The sequence below is a fragment of the Rhipicephalus microplus genome, chromosome X (assembly GCF_043290135.1).
Source record: "Rhipicephalus microplus isolate Deutch F79 chromosome X, USDA_Rmic, whole genome shotgun sequence".
In the NCBI taxonomy this organism is placed as follows: domain Eukaryota; kingdom Metazoa; phylum Arthropoda; class Arachnida; order Ixodida; family Ixodidae; genus Rhipicephalus; species Rhipicephalus microplus.
This window is the reverse complement of record NC_134710.1, coordinates 420,621,416-420,648,215: the sequence shown is the minus strand read 5'-3', so window position 1 is coordinate 420,648,215 and position 26,800 is coordinate 420,621,416. Positions and strand designations below refer to the sequence as shown.

Here is a 26,800-nt window from a genome sequence, read left to right as displayed (position 1 = left end):
ATAACGCCAAAGCAATGAAAATAAATGAAAAAAGTAACTACGCCACTGGTATCAAATAACACATGTGACACTCTACCAATTCAGCTTAGGCGTTGGTCGTCCTTCAACTCTATTTGTTTGGTATTTCTGTGAATGTTAACGTAGTCGCACACACGTGGGTACTTGTATATAGGTCAAGCAGTGATGACGTACTACAGCGCGCGTCGTTTTTGGACTGTCTTTCGAGTAACTCACGTTCATTCTGCCGCAACTGTTTTTGAAGGTGCCACAGCTTCCCCTAAACTCCAATATATTTGATCAATAATAATAATAATAATAATAATAATAATAATAATAATAATAATAATAATAATAATAATTGATCTATTAATATATATTTCACTAGTTATGCCAGGTAATGCTATGACAAAACTAATTACGCGAAGCTATGGTAAGGCCAACGCATTTACCGCCACATCCTAAGAAGGCTGTGCTTATAAGGCCATGTAGAGCTAGAACCGGACGAACTAAAGCATGCTAGTTGATGAGCTAACTAAACTATTTCATTAATGAGACATCATTAACGAGCACCCTATGGAAAACCATGCTAATTAGCCCCTACTAATAGGATGACAATTAGCATCTTGCCAATCAGGATTACGTTTATTAGCTTCATACTGGTCATGGCCTGGCTACTTACACCCGACATAATTGCCTTTTAATTGAAGCCTTATCAGTGAAGACAAGACTGCTCAGTGTAATAGTCGTTAAGCCTTAGTCAATTAGTTCAATCAAAGTTAGAACTGATGCAGTCTTCACTTCGAAGCACGCACATGAGTAGATGGCCAACCTAAAAAGCTGCAAGATGTTATTGGTTATCACAAGCTCCATCATGGCTCTAGCTTTGCGCAAGCGGTGTAAGATCACCAAAGCATTTTATATGCAAAGAAGCTGCCACTTAGCATACACCTCATCAGATGCTTGAAAGTCCTACGGGCCTCATTACATTCCCGAGTTGACCTCGGGCCCTCTCAGAATCAACGAGTTTGTATCCGAGTTCACACGTCAATCAGTTTGATTTACAGATGCCCGTTCTTGTAGACATTTTTATCAACGCTGCTGCCATGCACTCCACTATGTCCTAATGTCATGGTCGCCGCAGAGCGAGCTCGGAACAAGCTGGTCTGCCAGAGAAGCTCGGGCCATCCTGCATATCAACCTGAATGAATGACGAATGTATATGACTGGTGCAAACATAATAATCATTACACGCGTGTCAAGTAAAACATGATACATGCCACGCTCATAGCGTGCTCGTGGCCATTTCTCTAGCTTCACATATACCAAACCTAATTGTGTTACATGAGGTGAATGGATGACGAAGGTATATGTCTGATGCAAACATGATATTTATGATATTCATGTCATGCAAGAACATGACTAAATGCTATGCTCATGATGCTCTCGCTGCCTTTTCGCTAGCTCCACAAACACAAAATTTGACATTACGTAACGTGAATGAATGATCAAGGTATACGAGTGGTGCAAACATAATATTCATGATAATGAAGCGAAACGTCGGGGTTGTTTAAGCTAGACACAACTGAAGACTGTCGAGGCGAAGAATCTTGGGAGCGATTCCGCCCAGGCAAGCGATTACAAGCCGACACGATGATATCGAAGAGCACTCATTGGGGGTTTATTCATCTAACACAAATTAAGTTTACACAATGCATTAAGTCATATGTCATCGCTTCATTTTGCACTCGTACTCGCCATACCGAAGTGTCTCAGCATTAAAACAGATTCTTAATCTTCCAGAACTTAACACTCGTCGTAAATTCTTCCGCTAGACCTTTTTTCACTCTCTGTATCATGGTATTACACCTTTTTCATGCGCTCATATTTTTCCGGCCCATTATGCGTCCAATCACACTGACCATGCTCGTAAAGTGTCGTCCATATTTGTAAGGACCAAAAAGTACCAAAATTCCCCTTTTGTGTTATCTGTAACCGAGTGGAACGAGCTTCCCAGCGAGATTGCGATGATAAATGATCCGTCTGCATTCCAATCAGTGCTGCGTACATTTCTTGATGTGTAATATGTCTACTGCTACTATATCTTACCCTGTTGTTATATCTCGTGTACTAGCGAAACGATGAAGAATTAGTGCCATGCAGATTCCTGGAATTGAAATGTACAGGAGATGTGAAATGAGCCATGAGTTACATCCTTGTCTTAAAATGTACCTTTTACCTAGTTATGTCTGATTGCTGTGTGCGTTCCTTTTATACGAATTGATGTATACCTTGTTTTTAACAGTATCCCCTCTTTGTAATGCCTCTCGAGGCCTTTAGGGTATTTAAATAAAAAAAGTCACAAATACAAAACATGGAAAATGATGGCATACCCCTCGGTTTGCATGACTGGTCTTCGGTGATGAGATACGCTGTTGACCCCGAGTCCGCTCACACAAAAAGGGCCCGAGTCGCTGCCTAAATAGGGTTTTCTTGCCTTCCAGGGTGCGTGGACCAATCAGGCAAGCCGAGCATAACCAATCCCAACACTAGTTTTCCTGGTCGCTTGAAGCCTGCCTCGCAACAAAACTGCAGCAGCTTTTTGAAACGGGCACATTCTCTTGAACGGCCTTGACGCGCACACAAGTGGTCAAATGTCGGCCCCCGACCACCCCGGAGGACACAGGTGGCGGCTAGCTCGTTTGGGGTGGTGGTTGTTGTGGTTAGAAGAGAAGGACACCTAATTTTTGCAGCCCGATCAAAAGCATGGCGCGGGCCCTGGTTTGGCGCGAAGCGCACAGTGCCCGACCAAATCCAATCCTTCCTGTCCAGATTCTCACTCTTCCACAAGGCACGTTCCCCGAGACAAGTCGTTAAAAAACACCTCCAAGAAGGGCATCTGGAAAAGAACGAACTCCAGCTGTAGCCGAAAAATAGAAACCTCTCCGCGAGACATTGCCTTCGCGATAATATTCATGTCATGCGAAAACATCACTAGATGCCAGGCTCATGATACGCTCGCGGTCGTTTCGCTAGCTTCCTATACACCAAATTGGGTATTACGTGACGTGCATGGAAGATAAAAAGTATATGAAGGGTGCAAACATGATAATCATGACGTGCATGTTATCTAAGAAAAGGACTACAAGCCACGGTCATGATACACTCGCGGTTGTTTTGCTAGCTTGACTTATACTGAAATTGGTATCACGTGACGTGAATAGATGATGAAGATAAATGACACGTCCAAACAAGATAATCTTGACATGCTTGTCACGTATAACATGACTATATGCTACGCTCATAGTGTGCTCGCGGCCGTTTCGCTAGCTTTACATATACGAAATTTGGTATAAGGGTGACGTGAATGAACTACGAGCAGCAATGACAAGCGCAAACATAATAATCATGACATGGAAGTCATGTACGGCACAATTTACGTTTGCCTCGTAACGTTGTGCAGATTTTAATGTGACAATTCAACCTTCCTTCTTCATGCTTCGCACATCATTTATTCCCACTGCACGTGAGATCTACCAATTTTCGCTTTTATTTTTTCGCTATTAGCTGGTCGACTTTATTGGTCTAACGTACTGATTGGCTAAAACGTCCTCCTATGTATATCCCTCTATAGTATCTTCTGTACTTTTTACATTTGTTTATTCAGTATTTATGGTCGAACAGTGTGACACTATTGTAAAAAATTATGAAATAGGATATTGGCATCTACTCGTTTGTACGTAGCACAAAGTTATAGAAAACAACCAGGTTAGAAGTTGGTGCCGAGTTTTATCCTCGGATCAAGACGAATTTTCCGCCAACTAGGAAGCTTGATCATCTGAAAAGTCTGTATTGACCAGGGTATAGTTTTGTGCTTCAAACTGGTGGGTTCTAGTTTTTTATTTTGTAATCTTTTCTCCAACTTGCGTAATTTCGCAGATCTTGCTTTTCAGATTTTAAAGTGTGCCTTTTATGATGCAGTGAAATTGTGCCGGTATTGTTTCTCGCATCAGTGAAATACACCTGTATTTGAGAGAATATCGAATTCTGATTTTGGCTCTGTCGGAGGCCGGATCACCGAGACAAAGATCAATTACTGGATACGTCACTCAAAAGGACCCCACCATAACGACTTTCCAAAATGGTAGTGCCACTGTGTATATACGAAGACAAATACCACACGTAACACTCAATGTGGTGGACTTGTGCACAGATATTATAGAAGTTTGTGCGATCAGAGCACAGATAGGAAACCGTTAAGTCAGCGTTGCATTGGTGTGTGCGTCACCTCACAAAAAGTTACCATAGAAATACTTTTAGAAGATCTGTGTCATCGTTGCCCAGCTCAGCGCATCATGTGTGGTGATTTCAATGCGCATCACACGTCATGGGGGGACAAGAGTTCGGATCGACATGAACATTTTTTGAAAAATTTTATAAATAAGCTAGACTTATCCATTGCGAATGATGGCAATGTAACAGTCTTTAGGCCACCAGCTTGTACAAGTATTATTGACTTGACTTTGCATTCAAGAGACGTTCAACTGACGTGCTGCACAGCTCCGGACAAAATGGGCAGTGATTACTTCTCTATATTGATTATTGTTGCTGGTTACCATTTTACGGAAGCTAAATCCTGCAAAGCAACTGATTGAGATTGATACCAAGAGCATCTAGTTCAAGGATCAGGGGATATCTTTCAGGATATTGTCGCGAAGGCAATGTCTCGCAGAAAGCTTTTTTTTTTCTGTTTTAGCTACAGCTGGATTTCTTTCTTTGGCAGATGCTCGCGTTAGAGGTGCTATTTAACGACTTTTCTCAAGGAGGGAGCCTCGAGGAAAAATGAGTGCCTGAGGAGAAAAAGCTGCATCCGGTCAATCACTGAGCGCCCCGCGCACCACACCAGGCACCGCGCCGTGCTGTAAACCGGGCTGCAGAAATTAGGTGCCTTTCTTCTCTTCTAACCGCTACCAACCCCACCCCAAACGAGCGAGCCGCCGCTTGCGTCCTCTGGGGCTATTGGGGAGTGACATTTGAGCACATGTTTGCGCGTCAAGGCCGTTTTAGAGAATGTGCCCGTTTCAAAAAACTGCTACAAATTTTTTACAAGGCAGACTTCACGCGACCATGAAAACTCGTGTTGATATTGGTTATCCTCGGCTTGCCTGATTATTACGCGCACCCGTGGATGCTGGTAAATCCTAAATAAGCAGCAATTCGGGCCCATTTTTCGAGGGAGATGACTTGGGGTCAACAGCGCATCCCACAACCGCAGCCAGTCATGCAAGTCGAGGGGTATGCCATCATTTTCCATGTTTTGCATTTGTGTTAGTGCATTGTGTAAACTTAAGTTGTATTAGATAAATAAACCCCCAATGAGTGCTCCCCGAAATCATCGTGTCGACTTGTCATGCTTGCCTGCGCGGAATCGCTCCAACACTTCTTCGTCTGGATGGTCATAAGATGTGTCCAGTTTAAACAGTCCCGAAGTTTCGCTACAATATGCTGGCGAGCAAAGCGGTCCCAATTACTATGCTTAAGACATCTGCACATTTTCCAGCCCCAGAATTAAAGCTCCATAATTTGTGTGCGGCTAGAAGAAGGGCAAAGAAAAGGCTTATGCGAAGAGGTGGCGAACCTGCTCGCAAAACTCCGTTCAACAGATTAAGGCAGCAATATGGTGACTACGCAACAAACTTCGGAGGAAAGAATGGGCAAAGTTTTGTGAGAGTTTAGGTGTATTTACTCCACTGTCAAGGATATGGTGAGTAGTAAGTAGTGTCAGAAGCACGCCAGAGCCTTTGAGACCATTTATTGCCCTTGCGTTATTCAAGGATACATCAATGCCGTCTCTAGTCGAAGAGTTGCTAACTTGTATGTAATGGGAAGAGAAAGTGAATCACCTTACCCACTTCCGCCTTATTCTATATCTGCCATCGACGCACCTTTCACGCTGCGGGAACTTACGTCAGCCATAAGTTGTCTTCGTCGACGCTGTGCCCCTGGACCTGACGTAATTAGAAACCAAATGATCTCAAATATGCCTGCTGAAGTGAAGAGCAGGCTTTTGATGCATTTCAACTATATTTGGGGGTCAGAAAACAATCATCAAGCCTGGATAATTGCCTGGATCGTACCAGTGCTGAAGACAGGTAAATACAGAACAAAGATGGCATCATATAGACCAGTATCACTAACATTTTTGGTTTCGGCAACGGCTGAGTGCACAGGACAATATTTTGTACTTGGTGAGTCACATAGAACACCAACGAGCATACGAATTTTCAGCTCTGGCAATATTCCTGGACTTTTAAGGGTATAATTACGTGTTACAAGGTGCGATAATTTGTAGTCTTGCGTCTATGGGAATAACAGAACACCTTTTGCGCTTTGTTCAGGCGTTTCTTAGTGATCACTCGATACAGGTGAAGTTACGGACAGTGCTCAGTACCTCAAGGAAAATTACCGGAGGAGTGCCACAGGGCAGTGTCCTGTCTCCCATGTTGTTGAATGTGGCCATGGCTGGTTTACCTAATGCTCTCAACACTGGGAGCAAGGTAATACAAATATGAATTCATGCCGACGACATATGCATCTGACTGTCTAGATATCAGCATAAGTGATTGGAAATGATTGGCTAAAGAGATATGCTCTCCGCGCGAACCTATCTTGAATATATTGGACTAACAGTATCAGCTGAAAAGTCTGAATTCAAGCTATTTTCAGGTATGCGAGGGCGAGGAACAAGGATGAAAATTTTACTTTCTGGTGCATCAATTAAGCAAGTCAAGTACATGAGATTCCTTGGAGTCACACTAGACGCCAGGATGAATTGGCGACGGGCAGAAGACAAGACAATGTGAGCGCTGTCACCCCGTGTAAACATTCTACGAAGGATGGCAGAAACAAGCTGGGGGAGCGAACCTACATCAATGAGAAAGGTACATGTGGCAGTAATTGTCAGTCATGTGCTTTTCCAATTGCCTCTGATTTCTCCGAGTGAGTCAGAGTATGAACGGCTGGAAACATTTCATCGTAAAGGCCTCAGAGTCGCTTTGGGAGTGCCAAAGTTTGCAGCGAGCATAAAGGTGCTTCATGAAGCTCGCCTTTCGCCGTTACGTCTTCTCGTCTCTCAACGACCGCTGACACAGCTTTGCTGACTTGAAAAATCGCGCACAGGACGAGCATTACTCAGTCGTCTTCGGCGACGCACAGAATCGCGAGATTTCATGCCCTGAACACCCTTCGCCATCTTGGAATTGATTTCCCCAAACAAAGACAACTTCGACAAGACCTACCTTAGGCACATGAGAATGTCGACTGTCAGTTGACGATTCCACGGATGCACAGCAAGCATTCCACACCTCCAGCAGAAGTTCGTTTTTTTGGTAATTGAATATAATGAGGAAAAGTACGCTGAGCATTTGAAAGTTTTCACCGATGGCTCAGTCGACATAATGCGCGGAGCAACCACTGCAGCGTTTGCGATCCCATCCTTAAAGACGTCCTGGGCAGCGCGACTCGAGTGCATTCTTTCATCGACAGCATGTGAAAGCGTGGCAATTCAGGCAGCCCTGAAGAAACTGAAGTTTTGTAGGCAGCAACAAGTCCTGCGGTTTTCGGACAGTAAGCGTACTTTGCAGCGGCTACAACATGGATTGGTTTTAGAACGATGCACTCAAAGATCACTGCAAATCCTGAAAGACCAGCATGGCATTGGTATAAATATTAGGTTTCAATGGATTCTATCACATGTAGGTATAGCGAGTAATGAGGCGGCTGACACACTTGCCCGGAGTGCGCTGGAGCTTTCACCAGCGAAGAAAGCTCCCAAAGACAATCAGCGTATCTTACGAAAAGCTGTCAACAAGCATTTTCACTCTTATGGCTGACGCCTCACCAGCCATGTATGACAAAACGGCTACCAAGGGAAGAGGCCTCCTTGCTTCATCGCATTCGAACGGGATCAGCGCGTACACCAGCATGGCTCCACAAGATCAGACACTCTGCGACACCCTTTGGCCCGAAGTGGAAGGGAAACGGTGATATAGAACACTACTTGCTCAAGTGTCGTGAAAGTAAGAAGGAACTGCAAGGTTTATTTGAGGAACTGCAACGGTTAGGCTCGCCATTTGACAGCGGGACTGATATTGTGTTTCCGCATGGTCACTCGATCTTGAGGAAACAGGTGTCGCGACTTCTCTTGAAATTCTTGAATGCTACAGATCTCGCATGTGATTGGGGATAAGTGACAATTATGTTTGAGGTATAGTGCAGCGGGATGGAGTATACCGGCACAATACTGCATGTGGAATAGCACAGAGGCCGCTATCTTATCCAGGCTTACGTTGTACTATGTACGATTTTTATTTTAAGAGCCTCCTCGTGCTTAGGTAAAAAAACAAACAAAGACATTAGATAGCGGAAACCAGGTGGGGCGATTGCGTGCAAATTATGCAAGGCTAGGTCCTCCAGCTACCTACAACATTTTTAACCTTAACCTTAACTATAAAATGTGCTAGCTAGATCAGATATCGCGTGCAATGCCATCGCCTACATGAGCCCATCCCTAGTATATTTGATATAGTTGGTTTTTACCAGGTCGTTCACGTATAAAAGCCATGTTTTGTTCTACTGAAGATGCAGGCATAAACGTCGTACTACCATTCATCCCCTTTACTTTTCACGCTGTCGGCGCGTGTCATCTGGGGCACTGTATGTGCGCACATCTATTTTTCATTGTCACGACTCATGCAGAGTTATATGTATGGTTGATCTGGAGTGTCTATTTTCTCGAAAATCGGCAGCGTGGTAACTTTACACGGTTCACCTAAGATGTATTATACTTCTCATTGCAGCCGGTTTATCGGAAAAAATATTTAACGCTGTCACCTCCAGGGAGTTGACACAGGGGTGCGAAAAGTCTAGCGTAATTAAGAACAACTTTGCGAAGACAGGCCGCCATCTATAGCAGGCTCTGAGCCACAGCTTTTCTCACATCGAACCATGCAACGCCGCGAAACACCCAGCAATCTTGTAATGCTATTGCCGCGTACAGCGTGGGTCGTCGTAGTGAAACTTTACGATTCGTGTCAAAAGACCGAACGGGGGAAATACGACAGCGTGGAAGGGTTTGTTGTGAGTGGCAAAACTAGGCGGATAATGCGATCGTTAAAAGGCACCATAGCCGCGCCGTCGTTTATGGCGGCCAAAATACGCGAAGCAACACCGCCACGCACGGAACAAAACCAAACCGGCAATTGGGGCGGAACGAATAAACCGAAGCGACAGTTTCGCTGATGGCATCGCAAAGAACCGCAGTGCCATAAAAGTCAGCCTAGCATCCATACCTCTGTGGGACACAATCCACCACACACTACGACATCCATCACACGTTAGGTGCAAGCACGCACGCACGCACACACGCACGTGCAGCCAAAGGCTGGCTACACAGGGGCGTCCGTGTAGACTCGTCAGCAAGGCACGGGTCGTCAAAGATATACCGGTAACCAAGATATAGTGGTGTGTAGGCCCTCGATGGTGACAGGCACGAGAAGCGAAAGACGAGACCAACACCAAAGACGAACGTATACGAGAGAGGGCTGGCTTCTCGCGAGTAGCGGGCCTTGATTGCGAGATAGAGCAGTCGTTCACGCCCCGGTCTCCTCAGAAAGGAATAGCATGGTGACGTCGGTTGGCCAACGTGGACGGGCGACTTTTACAAGAGGCTCGTCTGGCAATCCGTGATAAGCCGATATAGCTTTCAGTTGAGGAGAGTGAACGAGTTGGCCGCGCATCAGTCCCGGGAATCTCTGCGCACTTCTTTGTTTGTGTGTGTGTGTGTGTGTGTGTGTGTTTAGGGACATGGAGGAGGCAAGAAAACGTAACGACATTACCGAGAAGACTAGTGTCGAAGTTGTGCTCGGTGACCATGGGTGAGATGGCCGGGCGTAAAAGGACGCCTTAGGAGATGGCGTAGAGAGCAGAGTTTCTTCGGTTAGTGATATTGATGCCCCTTCTCTCCTCCTCCCCCTGCGTGTGTGCAACTCGCAGGGTTCACTATAAAAACTGCACGGGGTAGGTGTGCTATAAAGTATACATATATTTTCTTCGGATATACAAGCTTGCAGCGTATATCAACAAGGAACGGCTGCCTTACTCGCGTGAACGGGCGTGTATGTACGCGAACCGGTACACTCTAGCATCTCACCAAATCTAACCAAGAAAGAGAAGTGACCTGATGTGCTGAAGCGTTAGGTATTCGACCAACAGTCGATTCCACTGCAGTGTCGTTGTGCAGGCAATACATCATAGAATAGACTGTGAAGGTGTGTAGCATGAAAAGAGGACAAGTGAACACCAACACACAGACACGGTACCAAGAAACCTTGCCCCTTCCGTGTGCATTCGTGTTAAACTTTGGGATTTTTTTAATTAGCTGGAGCAATCGTGCACTAGTCCAATGAGCGAAACACGTGCGAGCACACGGAAGCCCAAAATAGCGTACATTGCGAAGCGAAACGATATGGTGAATATATTATAAACGTGAATGATGATGAATGAGCTTGATCGGAACTGATCGTGTGCATAGAGTTTCCTGAAATAACTAGAGGGCACTTTGCGCTGCAATCGTTCAGCGACCATGTGAATAATTGGTAGTACGTGGATTTGCCTAGTCTTCGTACTTGAGGGCAACGAATTGTACTAGCGGTTTCATTTATTGCTGGTTACAGTTTCATTTTGAAGGAAAGAACAAACCATTTTGAACTTTGAGAGGCGGTTCGTAATAATAAGTCTAGCAGAATAAGGTGGTGCGACGCAACCGCTGAACTATTGCTGATTTTTGTTTCGTGAGAAAACTGCTCCAAGCCACACGAACACACACGGAGCCAGAAGCAATCAAGAAGTACCAAGATTAGACAAATACGTGTACTACCCATCATTCGCACGCTCACTGAAGCGCCGTGCGTTGCAGCTCCCTTGACACCAGCGCCAGAGTTCCCTCTATTGTATATAAGGAAACTATATGATCGGGTGTTAGGACCATGGTTAGAATTGGTTTCGTGGAAGTTTGTTTTTTGTGCCGTAAGCTTGGGGAGGCAGGTCAGCCATTGGCAGGCAGCATCGCTTTAGTAGCACTCAGTCGGAGCGTGTCCGACCAGATTCGCCATTACCACGCAGACACTACGGCGCCAGCATGGTACGCCGCGTAGTTCGGCAGTGCCAGAGACCATCCAGCTTTTTCAGTTATTGTTAACTCAGAAAAAGAAAACCAACTGCCACGTGGGCAACAAAAGGGGTGGGATTATAAACGTCATTGTGAGGGCCCCCTAATTGCCTCACGGCACTGTCAATCAGCGCATCAATGGGCCTGTTTTGGGACGCAGAGTGGCACGGTGACTCCTTACTTTAGTTCAGCTGAAGCCCAGCCGCATGCTGTCTTCACGCACGCTGTTTCGAGGCAGCACGTGTTGCGAAAACTTGGAGGTCACCGACAACCTTTTGTCCCGGTCCGACTTAGATCCGATACCTCTCGGAAGCAGTTGGGCTGTCGACACGTGAGAGCGTCGCTGACGTCGCGATTATCGGACGCCCAGTCCGCGTTTTTGTGCGTATTGTCACAGTGGCATGCCTTCGACTGCTCTCGCGCAAATGAGCTCGTAAGTGGAACCACGGGCGGTCAGTGAGTGATTCCTCTTACAGCGCATAGGGGACAAACGGGTTATTTCCCCGTCGCCAAGAAGTTTACGTGTTACAGGAAAGTCGTGCTATGGCAGCATTACCCAGTATGTGTAGCTCTGTCTAGATAATTGTGCACCGCGGAGCTTGTCCACGTCTCTAAAGATTTTTCTACTTTCGTTTTATTCAGATTTTGGCTGTTGTGTTATTTGGGGAGAGGGCTCGAACCCACACGCGCACGAAGGTAGCGTCCTCATGGCAGTGTTTTGATTGACCAAATGTATTGTCCTATCGAAGGACAAACAGGTGACGATTCGCAGAGAGTTGTGTAGGGGCGGAGAACCGTGGAAATGAAAAGAGGCCCCGGAGCTCTGCCAAATGTTCTGAACCGGGCTTCAGGTGTTAGGCACCATCGGCTTTGCTGAATCCCTTAGGACCGTTCTACAGAAGACGGTTAACTTCGAAAGTGTTCTTTTTTCTTTTCTTTTGCAACGTTGATGTACTTACTGATGTACCTTTTGTACAGTCTGTATATACAAGTTTTCCCAGCCTACTAGAACTTCCCCAGAGTTTCTACTTCATCTTCAAGCGACCAGCAATTGAATCTCCGCTATTTGAATAGCAGCAGCATGTTTTGTCTCCCATTTTGCTACACCGCCTCGGGTGGTGCTTCTCGGGCGCCGAGTAGTGAGAGTTGGTTTCTATAACATCGCAAAGAACCTGGAATTCACTTCGGCAGAGCCCGTGTATCTTTCGTAGGAGTCTTCTACCGTCATATAAAGATATGACGCGTGTTTATAAGAGTCAAGTATATAGACTAATCTATACACAAGATGTAATTCTTTACATATTGATGTGAATTATATGCAAAGGTTACATTACGGACTACAAAACTGTGGGGCGCGTTTTTTTTTTTTTTTTGAAGTTTGCAGTTTTATGGTCGGTGAAGTATGTTGCAAGGAGGATCTTGAGTTAGTGGTTGCACTTGAAAGTCGGAGAAGACAATGTTGATATACACGTCCTGATTCGAGGTTGTCTTGCTGCCGCTTGCATTCCACCTCCGCTTGGTGGTCTCTCAATTCAGGGTCTGCCTATAGAGCAGCTTCCTTCGCAGCACAACGAACCCATAATGCCACGCAGATGTGTAGTGGGTATCTCGCTTATCAGCAGTATAAAGTATCGCATATTGGGTAATTTCCTGTTTCATGAAAGTTGCGGTGCGCGTGTAGTGTGAAAATTGCACTCTAACTATAGCGTACACGCCAAGGAACTTGCCCCAAGTACAAGAAGCTTGGCGAGCAAGCTCCTCATAAAACCGGGCATATGAACTTCGCTTTCTCGTTGGGTTCAAAATAGCATACTGATTTCGAATCGGAATGGCGGATGCCTCTGCGTGCTTATCCGCAGAGACAAATAAAATATCCTGTGGAGCTGCGTTTGCTATGACACTCGGCGATGCCTGGTCTGAATGCTTAGGAAGCCACTGTATACTCAAGACCATTTTCAGCAGCCAAGATTCTGGGACCATTGCCATGTTTCGCAAAGGCGCAGAAGACAAAGAAGGCGTTGCTGAAGTATTTGAAGTCGACAGATCTCTGTGCAGTGTTGGCGGTAACGTGTTACAAGTACTGTTGTTACTGGTAGCGCGATACCTTTTTTTGGTAACTTAGTAATGTACATGTTACGATTTCGTAATTGTAACGGGTAACGTACTGACGCTAAAGTTTTTCGCTACCGTGTGGTGTCACGTTAATCGTTATTTTTTCATCTTGTAGGTGCCATTTTCTCAGACATCACGCCGATGTTTTCTGTTGTCGTAATCCGCCTGCAGCTATCCACCTGCAGCCAAGAATTCAAGGGTGGAATCACTTTTTTTTGTTTAGAAATTGCGGATAAAAGCTTCCGCAACACACGTACTTCATGTGACAAGCTTCGGGTCATCGCTAAGTAAAGCTTAGAGAAAGCCGAGGAATCCACCATGACAAACTGTAGAAAGACGCTTTTCATGAAAGTGGACTGTAGCAAGTGGATGGCGGGCTCCTGCGCCTTTCCGCGCACAGAAGACAGGCTGCCCGGAAAAAAAGCGCATGGATAGGTTTACTCCATACCACGTGCTCATTGCCACACTTCGTATGTGGGAGTAGCAAAGAACTTCGAGAGCCTACGGTTACATGAAGCCGGTGTCTGCAAGTTCGAGTGACAAAGGAGTACGGTCGTTGAGCACATAGTGGTGAACGACCACTGCATCGAATTGCCCAAGTTTGGTAACGTAGACTTTGAGCCCAATTTATAAGCAGCTTTTTCTTGAATCCTGCCCCATCGAGGAGAAAGCCAGTAATTTGACCAGCCTATAGCTGCACTACACTCTAAGGCAAAATTACCCGAAAAGGAAGTACCGGAGCCCAATAGGCGCGCACGATGAACGGATAGGCCGTTGAGTAGCAACCACAGAGGGAAGCGTGCCGCGTGAAACCACTCAGTCTCCAAACACGCTCCAAAGATTGAACCACCCGGGGATCGCAGAAAGCGCGAAAAGCGTTGCCAAGGTGACCAGCCCTCCTCTTTCTCTGTTGGTTCAGTCTTTCCTCTTATTTCGCTGGCGACGGTTCGCGTTGTGTCGCGCTCGGAGTGCTCGACCATGGCCGCCTGAATTCGACGATCTAAGAATTACGACGTGGTGCTTGTGTGTACGTTTGGATGAGAGTGGGCTGCTGCTTTTGCGTTTCCCTGCACCCATGAAGTCTGGAGGAAGTCCCGACACGTCACCAAGCCACGCTGTCTATCTCTGGCTTCAAGATAGTCAAGACCAACACACGACAGCAACAGTTCTGAAGGCCAATAGGGCGGTCGAGAAGACAACAGGCCTATCGAATGTATACTTCAGTCCGAGTCAGGGCAGAAAACGGCGCTGGATTCTAAGGCAAGTATGTTATCATTCTTTATTTTACTCTACTTGTCGCGTGTGTGATACGGATCGCGCTTGCCGACAACGGTCTCAGTCGTGTTGTATAAAACACGCACGAAATGCATCGCGAAGGTCAGCTTTGGCGTGTGCATTTCGCCTGTGCTTTGCGACCGCCTGGAAATTGGCCGCCATCGCCGTCAGCCTCCCGTACACTCGCTGATCGATTGCTCGCCTGTCTTCGCCGCCGCGATGAGCTCCAGGCTGATGATATTGGGCTGAGACCTCATCGCTTTGTTGGGAGTCGTCGAAAAACGTTGCGGGTTGTCGTAAAGAGCTAGGTTGTATTATGTCGCGCGCTGTGTGTGCACCAGCACGGGCTGGTGGGGCTTTCGCTAACGTCGGACCTCACTGAAAATTGGTCGCCATTACAGTTGGCTAACCCGTCAGTCGGTCGCAAGAAGCTCGGTGCCGTCCGTAGGCCGCAGCGGCGGACTAGCGTTTGCGCGCTGCACTCGCTCAAGTTTGCGGAAAAGGGCCGCATTACCGTCAATTTCTTCGGCGCTAGCTCCATTCCAGCTCAGCGCTGTTCGTGGCAGCGGCCAAGCGTACGCTCGCTCTCCTGTTCAAAGTTCGCTGGCGGCACACTCCGCGTGCAGCGCCGTGTTTGGTCTCACGTTCGCTGGCTCGACCTGAACGACGTCGCTTGCTTAGGACTCGCCGACTTGTTAGCGGCATGGTGGTTTGCGTAGTTGTGGCTGCGGCCGCCGCTCCTAAGCGGTTTCGCTACGGGGGCCAAAATAAGTCTTCGACGATGTGTGACATCACGGTGAAATTATTAGCGCGTCATATCCCACGTATGTTTTCATTTCACTTTGCACGTATTTCTCGTATACATTTGTAATCACCCTCTGTCACGTGTGACTCTCTATTTTACATACTTATTGTGCAGCCGTGGGCACATACCGTGCTGAAGACTGTGTGCGGTGGCGTCTGCGATGACTGTCATCCATCTTTTTCGTCAGAGCAGCTTCAGAAGGACTGTGCGAGATGTGAAGGTAAAGTTATTTGTGTTATATTTTAACACTTGTTTTTGTATTACCGTGCACGTACTTGTAATATGCGTGCATCTTCATCTTCTGTCACGTGTGTCTATCTGTTTTTACTATATTATTGTACGTGCAGCCGCGGGAACACAACAGGCTGAAGGCTGCGTGTGCTGGCGCCTGCAATGCCTGTCATCTATCGATTCCGTTGGAGGAGCTCCCCAAGGAGTGAACAAGATTTGACAACGAGAATGGACTTGTACACTTCACCATGAATTCACTTAAAAGAATGCAGAAATTTCATGTGTATGTTGAAAAATAAAAGATTTTGATGTCTCACTTTTGTGTTTGGTTGTTGCCGTGACTGTGAAAGCAGTTACACATAGGTGGCTAACAACTTTTTCGCGTGTTCTTTTCAGCGTAATTCGTTGCCTATTGCGCAGAAAAACAGGCGAAAAAAGTATTAGGCCTGGCAGAAAATAAACAAAAACAATGTTTTAACTGGGGACAAAAAGGTCATGCAAATGGAGTATTTGGGTGAATGAACCGTTCGTCCAGCAAGGTGAAACTGGGAGGGCTAATGGTTGCCCGGTAAAGTGTAAATGTGGATAATAACAGTCTTCCTACACTCTAAAAAAGCGAGTAAAAAGGGTGTCTTTTTGTCCCACAACAATAATCGTCATCTATATTGCGTTCCATCCTCGCGCTATCTCCCCGCGACCTGTACATTCCCGTCACTATTGACATTCCCATTATCAGGATTACATTGCATTCTCGATCAGAAAGTGGCCAGCGCCAAGTTTTCAAGAAAGCAAGCGCACACAAGCCTGATGACGATTATTGTTGTGGGACAAAAGTACACCCTTTTTACTCAATATTTTCTCAGAGTGTTTAAGGTGCAAATGTGAAGACTAAATGTTATTATTTTGGTGAACTGTGGGACTAACGGTTACTCCCTAAGGTGTATTTTTGAGGACTAAATGTTAGTCTCTTGAGCTCCTCTGTGGGGACTAACTGTTAGACTCGTAGCCATTAGTCCTTAAAGGGAATAATGGTAGTAGCAGCACCATTATTCACCAAGAGGATGGACCACAAACCCTTTTAACACCCTTTTGCCTTAAAGTGTACCGATGGAGCCTGCCTAAAGAAAATTCTGGAGATCAAGGTCAATAGGCGTGACCCCCGGGCCGGAACAACACCTCTAAAAAGATGCAAGTGAGGAGCGAAACGTCAATATTTTTGTTTGTGAAGAAAAAAAGCTTTTAATTTTATTATTACTACATTGATTGGTTTGATCGGTTTCTCGCTATTTTAACTAAAACTCATTAATACTGCTGTCATGAAACGCTACGGCTAACAACAGTTAGAAACAGCTGTGCAGCAGACATAACCGCTGTTTGTCCTCTAACTGCGCTTATTGCAAGGCAGAGGCTTATGCAGAAGTTGTTTTTTCTTTGTTTTAGGAGTTCGGGGAAGGGGAAATTCTTTGAGCTGAAGTGTGGGCCTAGTAGGCAAGTATGCCATGGCGACAGAAACTTTAGAGGGGGGACCATGGACCCGATGTGCGTCCTCCTGGCTACGCCAGTGTCGAAAACAAGTAATTCCATAAGATATCGACATTATACAAAAATGATATTCCAGATTTCATTAAATATTTCCTATTTCTTGCATATAAGACTCAGTACCCCGAAAAGCAAGTCACGTTTCTTTTTAAACTCATAATTTATGAAGTGATAACACCGAACATACCGAACACAGAGGGACTAATTTGGTCACCAGTCAATCTCGAAAGTTCATATTAATGTAACACTTGAATATTACCGTTACATAAAAGACATCTTGTGCATAAAATATATGCACAACGCAGATTGAAGGAATATCGAAACTTGTAGATCAAAGAAACCTATTTTTGAATATGTCTAAATAAGGGTGATCTTAATATGCTTGCTATAAAATAGTTGCTAGAAAGTTGATAAGATTAATGAACCTTGTTTTTAAAACTGGGTCTTTGGCTATTGAACTACTAAGCCAGTGAGGCTGTTCGTGAACACTCTTACATGCACTCCCGCAATATTTGCGGTAATTATGCAGCCTAAAGTGAACCAGCAATGTTTATGCACAAATATTTTTCCCATGGCTAAGCCATGAAGGCTGTTTTTAGCGCGTCGTCAGAATAGCCCTTTTCTGTGTAGGTCGTCCGGGCATGCGTGCCGGCATTAGTGAGGCACGCGCGATGAACATTGATGGCGCAAAGAAGGTGACAGAAGTAAACTAAGGATCATCTAGTGTCACAAGCGAGAAAATGCCTCCTCCAACCCCACCCCACTCTACCCCAAAAAAGCGACAACGCAGGTCTTCAGGACTGCCTACTGGCACGCGGTGGGGAATCACAGAGGCCAAGGATGACCAGTTTCGATTTCTTCGAACTTCACGAAAGGGGCTATTAGGACTATAGTTATAGGGCGAGAACAAAACGACGACACAAAGACGAGAAGGGCACGAAGAACACGTCTGTGTGTCGTCGCTTTGTTCTCGCTCTATAACTATCGTCATGTCATACCAACTAGCCCAAGCTGGCACACTTCTGGGCTATTAGGACTCCAAAAAAGCCGATTACGGAAAATTTCTTGAGTTCCGTGATGCCTTCCTTGTGGCTAGTGTGGATGATTGAATCTGGTATTGTGTATGATGTCGCATTGGAAAAAATAGCTGCACTATGTGCCATATTCACAAGCAGTCACATGTAACAAGCAGCTTGAAGTCACTATAACATTGGTAACGTCCGGTACATTTGCACAAGTAATACTCGTTAAATGAGCGCATTGATAATCTTTTTCTGGGTTAGAAGTTTTCAGTGAAACAATAATTTGAAATATAAACATAATCTTACTGTGATATCCTGTAACGAAGACACATTAATTAAAATTTATGACTGTGTTGTAACTGCAGAGGTAACGTCCGTTACTTTTTTGCTCATGGTAACGCGTTACCATTTCCTTGGTGACATGGCGGTAACGCGTTCCTTTTTGGTTGCAGTAACGAGTAACGTATTTAGTTCCTTTTTATTGTAATTGATACAACTCTGGTATTTAGTTACTTTTTTGGGTAACGAATACAACACTGTCTGTGTGACTGTCTACCGACTTGAAGTACTCTTTCAAGTGTGCGCATGATTCTGCCTGTACATCCCATTTATTTTACAAAATATATAAATACACGTCCCATTATCTGCTCCCCCTGTGCACAGTAGCCAATCGGACTTGCGTTTAGTTAAACACCCTGCTTTTGTTCCTTAATTCTCCCCTAATCTTTTTTCCTCATCACTGCCTAATTGCATACACTATGAGTACCCGGCACTCTTGAAATTCCCTGGCCAAAACCGCTATAGGTGACCCTTACGGTTACATTTGATAGGCAAAAAGAAAATAAAGTTGCGCCTCACTCCATTCAGTCTTTTTTGTTTGCTGTCTTTATGAAATGCTGCCTTTATAGGATACGATCTATTTTAACGTAAAAGCAGACGATTGCGCAGTTATCGCTTTTCCTTTTTCTCGATTAGGTGCCCCCGTCTCTTTTATTTTTTATTTATTGATTTCATCCCGCGTTCTTTTAATAGAACGTTCGACTTCGTTGACAATATCGGTCCCTGACAAAGCACCAGAGTATGGTGCGGACCTGTCTGGTCATGTGTCCCCGTTCATCGTTTAATCACGAGAGAAGACAAAATTAAAAATACGAAAGAAGTTCTGACTCACACGGTATATACGTGTCTTTGATCGTCTATTCTCAGAACACTCGACGTACGTTTGCGTTTTAATTTCTTGCCAACCTATTTTCTCCAACCGAAAAAGGTTTTTTATTCTTTCATTCCGTTTTTATCATTGTACTTACCCTCCCGACAGCCTAGAAATTAGTGCGTTTTTCATATCCTCATAAAACGCGACACCCAGGTCATTTCACACAACTCTCCATTCACAGCCTCTTTTTTAGGTGTTAAACAAATATAACATGAAAATGATGTGGGAGGTGGCGTAGAGGAGAGTGCTCAATATCAAAATTAACGTAATAAAATGGGAAAAGAAGATTTAAAAAATGAATATTTTACTCTGCACATTTTTTCCGCATGCGTCATGATCTCGGAGAAGAGGAGTGCTAGCTGTGTTGAAAAGACGTATTTTTTTGTCGTTGTTTCTAGCAGTGATAGATAAAAAATATTGCTCCGAAGAGTGGCGACACGGTGCGCTGAAAGAGAACAGAGCGCTGATAAATACCTCTCCTTTGTCGTTTTGCTGTGCACGCACGCCGCGATCAGTATATCACCAAGAGAACACACCCCGAAATAAACGAAAAAGGGAGACGAATGAACTCATTTGCAAGCACTACTATACAGCAGTTATCGATGGGAGTGAAAAGTAAAAGCAGAAACTGGAGAAAGAAGAGTTCGTCATCGCGAGACCTACTCCTCCTAGTTCATTGTTCTTTTGTGTGGTGTTCCGAGAATATTTTCGGCACTTGTCATCTTTTTTTTTAAAATTTATTCTTATTACTTAAAGAAACTGGTGCAATACGAAGCAGTCAAAAATATTTGCTGAAACAGAAAAACGAAGATAAAACAGGGAAAAGTGAAGATGGGGTAGGCTAACCGGATTTCAGAGATCAAGGTCCATAAGCGAAAATGGCGCTTTCTCTATCACCATCGCTCCCCTGTATGTGAATATGTCATCGCTTTTAGCCTCCTCTCCTTGTTGCCATGTTCTCGTGCCATTGATTGAAATGATTCGTATTGTCTGACCGTTCGACTAACGTTGCCTACGCGCACACTCAATCCATATATGTACATGAGTGTGCGTTGGCTTCTTTCCTCTGTTCAAGTGAACAGGGTCGTGCTCGCGCATTGTGGATCGCCTACGCATTTTTCTTTTCATCGCAGAAGAACCTTACCCACACAATCGCCCTTTGTCACTATTTTTTATCTTGTCTCGGTCACTGCGCTCTTTTTCCATATCTTGCCCACGCCCACTGCTATAATGCTCGCGACCTGTCTAACCCCTTCTCCTATCGCTTCCCCTCGTCCTCTTGTATACACCGAGACAGGGTACACGTACTCTGCCTGCGCAAGAAGAACCCAAAAGGAAAAAAAGCAAAATATGCCCAGTCAGGAAATGTTCACAAACTGCACGAAAAAAAAACTGGCTTTCATAGTGATCAAAGGACCCCTGAGAGTGAAAGCTTTGATTGCAAAATTTTCACTGTATTTTGTAGCTTTTCGTCTGGTAATGCCGAAATCATTTCGTAAACAATCTAACGCATCGTATAAATAATCAAAGTGGCGTTAATTCAGAAAATTGTTGCGTCAGTTCGAAACGCCAGCCTAAATATAATAAACTAGTGCCCCACAGTGGGGCAGCGCCTGAGATTGCGTGCGCTCAAGCTTCGCAGACACTGAAACACGCTGTTTTCAAATAAGGGGACCCAGGATGGGTAGAATATGGAAACGATTTGAGAGATTTGAGGGTGCCCCCCTCAGAAAAGAGAAAAACATTCCTCACGTAAGCAGTCCAAACCACTTTGAAGGTAGCCCTACAACAGAGCGAAAGTGGTGACGAACAATAGTCCTCACAGGATGCCACTCGGGAATCGTGTGTGCCCCGCCAATGTTCTTGACCTCTAAAACGTCACAAGGGGATCCCTGGTCTACGTGAAACCATAGAACATGTCGATTATACCTGAATTCTCGGAGGAGCACGTACCCTTAATTTAAAAACTAATTGAAATATCTTCTAGGCAATGCTCGTCCTTAAACATTGCTAAGAGGTGGCCCCGCATGCAGGACTATCAAACAACAAAAGCATTTGGAGTTTCCAAATTTGGTGTCAAGGTTCCTTTAAGCACAGTGGTGTGAATGAAAGGCTGCTCCCAGTTCTGATGCTATTTCGACAACGTTGTTGTTTCTTTCTTCCTTTTTCTCTTTATTCCATTTTTCCTTTCTTTCTGTTTAATTTTGTTTGTTTCTTTTTTTCTGTCTTTCTTTATTTTTTGTTTTTTAAAGCACTTACAAGCTATTTACTTTACGGGCAACATACTACACACAGCCTAAGCCTTCTGAATAGGTACGTCACTTTTGGTCTTTGTGACGTAGACCATGTTCTCGAACACTGATCTCCTGGGGTTCACCTCAGAAAAATACAGCAATCATAGATTGAGTAGTGAGGTTGAAAAATTTGAGAATTCAGGTTTTAGTGATCCACACATCTAACCGACCCAATGCCAAACTGTTTCAAAGTTGAAGACAGGCAACACTAACACTAAAATTACATCAAGAGGTTGCTCAGGGCTCCAGCCTGTGTATATATATATATATATATATATATATATATATATATATATATATATATATATATATATATATATATATATATATATATATATATATATATATATATATATATATATATATATATATATATATATAGTCCTTCCAACCATACTGTTCCCCGCGTGTCAATGCGCAAGGAAATTTGAAACTTGTATATTCATGCACCCGTCGCATGTCAGTCATGTCAACACAAGGTTCTGACAGATTACCATTTTTTTACTTTGATTGTCCTAGCTGCTATATCGAGAGTTCATCACGTGAGCCTATAAAAGCGGCTGCATTGTATCATCCCTACTTACTCTGACGAAGGCCGTGCCACGGCCGAAACGTTAGTAAATACGATTTCCTGTTCAAATGTGCTATCTGCAAGTTCATTCAAATTTTACCTCACCCACATAGTCGAAAACGACAAATCGTGGCGAAAAATCAAAGAAGAAATGATCATTTAAAGATTACGATGAAGATTCACTTACAACCCATGATCTGAAGGCGATCGATCTCAGTTGTCACAACCACCAGCAGTCTTCAAGCACTAATACAGCCAAATCGAGATGACCATTCCCAATCCGACTAGACCAATTCAAACTTCCGGTCACTGAAAGACATCAAGATCCAGTTCCGCGAAGAGTTAATCTGCCACCGTGTTTTGCTACGGCACGAAAATTGACCTCTATATCACTACTGCACTATCGGACTCGTGCTACCCAACCATCCACTGCACTGTACTCTCCGCATCGTACACTTGGCCCACCACCAGGTTTTCCGTCACTTGGCTCTTCAGTTACTCACAACGCCCACCTCACGCCTAACATGCTCGCTAAGGTTGGTATGAACCTGAGGAGCTCCGAAGGTACTCAGCCAAGCCCAGGGTCTACCGTCCATATTCATGCATGGGAACAGCCAAGCTCCAAGATTGCGCAGACAGAGAAACAATCCCAAGCAAAATCCGACCCAATCAAGCATTTGTCACTGTCGCCGTCGAGTTCCCAGCCACCCGAGAGTCCTACGAACACAGTAGGCGCGGAAAAATAAACTCTCAAGCACTGCCCTGTACAAGAAGCGCCTATTAAGAACGGCGTTGCAAGAGCCTCCAAATGCCTTCCTGTCTATTCTAGTGCATTACCTTCATTTTCTTTCGAAAATCACGACAACCCAACGACTACCTACTATCTACTAGTCACATCAACTATCAAGAAAAAGCAGGCTCGTGTTACTAAAAGAGTAGTACCTCGTCAGATTCCAAAACATCAGCAATGTCATCAAGAACTCAAAGAACTCCGAAAACTACGGCAGTTACATCAAGTACAACGACGAACTAAAATGAGAGCACAAGCAGATTTGTGACTTTAGGATGGTCGTCACAAACGACACCAACTAAAGGAAAGACCAAGTCAACATCTGAGCTATATTCGTAGAAGGAAACGTCATGGAAGTCTTCTGTACTAGATATCAAGGCTTCATGTACAATCCGACCGATGGAGATACCGCCACAGAAAAGCACGTAAGAGACTGAACGCAACCATTTGCAAAATGCAGGTACACAGACATTGTATCATCATCTTCGGTTGTCGCAAACGCAAGCTGGAAGCAATGCTTTTGTATCAGCCACGACAAAGAATACAGCGCCCACGACAGAAAACTAGGCGCTTACGACGTCCGACCTTCAAATTCTACAAGGACGTCCAGCCTCGTTGGTTCTTCGCAGCTACTGAAGCCGTGTCATGGTGAGTGCAGTTGTGCAGGACACAGTTATCTTCTCCAGAACGCCACAGTCAGCCTCACCCACCATAACTCCTGCGTAAACCGAACTACTGCACTATTTCCTGAAGTCTTTGAAAGTGTTTGGAACTCCCCTGAAGCATAGAACCAATTATAAATTTTGACATTTGTGTCTTTTCAATCTCTCTTTGTTTACCACTTCTTGTTCGTAATCCATGCCTTCTTTCGGGGGGAGGGGGAATCTTGTGACGTATGACGCGATGAGCCAGGCCACAACTGCCACACACACACACACACACACATATATATATATATATATATATATATATATATATATATATATATATATATATATATATATATATATATATATATATATATATATATATATATCATTTATCATTTGAACGACTGCGGCAGGCTAGTGCCACCGGCGAAACGCAAAGATAAAATTTGTTTGTCGACGCGTGTCTTCTTTGTATTCATATTTCTTGTCGATGTTCCAGAAGTTGTCACCTATATATATATATGTATATATATATATATATATATATATATATATATATATATATATATATATATATGCACATATAATGCGGAGTTCAATTCAGTCATACGAGTTGCGATACTCCCCATAGGCTCCTTGTATCGAAATTTGAACAGCCCATTCTCCCAGATGTCGAAGGGTGCAGATTGCCGCACCACATGTTGATCAGCCTCCCCACTAATTAGCGCAATACTTTGGTTTTGTGTTGCACTCACAGATGGCGTGCAGTCTGCTGATTCCTGCAAAATCGGTGAATTGCGCGTCCGGTTTTCAAATTGCAGTTTCGCAACTCTTATAATTGAATAATTCTGTCTATTGCATACTTTCAAATACATAGTCGGCTTGTTTTATAGTTTAGAAGTTTCTTCTGTACAATGTTATTTCAAACAACGTTAGTTTTTGTAGCGCCTAACCTAAATCCTTGCACGATTTCTGTGGACACATGTCATATTAGAAGGTCATCATCGTCATGATGCCCACTATTTAGCCTCATACGCCTTCAGAACTTCCTAGAAAAATTATTCTTCTACTTGACCCTATTACTGGTAGAGGGTATGAGCCATGGTCAAAGACCAAAAAAGAACCATCAAAGGCACGCTGCTTAGGCAGTTTTCCAGATTTGTCGCTGCTCATCACCGAACAAAATATTTATGACCAACTATGAGGTTCAGAGAGATGGTACTGCGATAACCACCTTCTGCAAACTCGTTCAAGAAAACTATGAGCACACAAGAGGAGGTGACAAACTAGGCTATACTAGGAGCTATTGCTGCCAAGGGTGATGCGACACTAAACAACTTCGTCACTAAAGGTACCGCAGGGATTAATATTAACTTGCCTCACTAAGCGAGATATATATAGCAATTCAAGAACCGCAATGAATATACGTTTTTCTTTTAGCGTAGAGGTTGTCAGACAAGCTGTTGCAACTTGTTTCACATTCTAAGCCAGTGAGCACTGTATCAACAAGCTTTTTTTGAATGCTCTCACACCGTACTCTAGCAGTTTGGCTTAAATAAAAGCAGACGTATATATGACCACTTATCTTCTAGCGTGGATGCGTGACTTGGCTACTACAAATATGCCTATGATTGTGACAGTGTGTATAATTGATAGGAAAGTCTTGACAGAATTACCAGAAAATGATTTTGTTTCTGCTTTCGGGCAGAAACAACAGCCTTAATACGCATGCAAAAGTATTTCTCTCCAACTTTTCAGTAAATGTGCCAAACCTGTGGCATGAGGCACTTGCACAGAACGCAAAAAGAAGAAAGGCTTTCTTTTTGACCACGTTCAACTGCACTCACAGCAAGAGATTGCCTTTTGAATATCATCACCATTTTGAGGTGAGACGCACATTACCGTTCTGCATATGCAGCGCAATAAATGAAGAAGTGATAAGTTTGTTCAACTGACCATCAAAAAAGCGAGTTGCCCCAATTAAGCGTCTGCAGCAGTAGGAAGTGGTCTTGACTTCGTCTGTATAGACCTTGCATGGACTGCCGTTTATGGACGTACGTAACAACAAAATTTTCGTTCAGTAAATGTAACAGTAAACATAAAAACGCGTCTGCCTCATACCTTTTCTTACATTTGCGCCGTTGAACCCATGGCTCACCAGCATCGGTAAGGTTAAAGTTTTGTTTATGTACGAATGCGTACGGTGAAAGTGTGATCCAATTTTTGGGTGCTTAGCTGAGGAACTATTTGCTTCTTTAGGTAAAAGTCTCGGGAAGTTTTGACATTACCTGCAAACGATACTTCGTCTATATAACCAAGAATGTTTCCAGTTTTTTTCTCATTCCTAAAAAAATTCTTACCTGTAGTTGGTGTGTTCGTAGCATTTGCGTTCGTAGTTTTTCTGTGTGCTTCTCTAAATATTTATATTACAAATCACCTATGTATTTCACTATTTTTTACAAGACTGCTGATTTGTATACCTTTTGTTTGTATTGGACCGACCACTAGCCGTTTAGGCAATGCGTCGAAATGTCTGTGTTCACAATTTTCATCTTATAGCATAATGAAACTCCGCTTTCCGTTTTAATTGATTAGATTGGACTCCGGTGTACGCATACGTATGCGATCGTTGGAAGTGCAGCCAAGTGCAGCAGCCCCGCTTTCAGTCACATACCACTAGCACTATGACTTCAACGTCGGCTAAAGCACAATGTCCTTATTGTCTGTGCACGCTCTTGCTGCTGAGATCGTGGTCGCTCAATGCTAAAATTTCATCATAGCAATACTACACCTCTAGTATACGGTCGTATTACGCTGTGCCTCCTCGCCTCGTATAGCATTTTCACCTCTAAGGTAGAATGGAATAAGGTATACGGCGCAGTGAAGGATGGAAGCAGGCGCGTAGCCAGAAATTTTTTGGGGGGAGGGGGGAAGCATCACCTTGATTTTGGTAGAGACACCTTCTTGGACTGGCCATTTTTCGCTCTCTATGCAAGGTGAGAAAACATTTGGTGGGGAGGGGGGCACGTACCCGTTGGGCCACCCCCTGGCTTTGCCCCTGGATGGAAGCTTGT

At 44.3% G+C, this 26,800-nt stretch overlaps 1 protein-coding gene across 1 annotated transcript in view; it reads left to right on the top strand.

Moving 5' to 3' along the window:
- The window catches only part of LOC119161858 (uncharacterized), a 159,736-nt gene that overhangs the window by 99,211 nt on the left and 33,725 nt on the right, over nt 1-26,800 (top strand). The gene's annotated exons all lie outside the window — the stretch shown is intronic.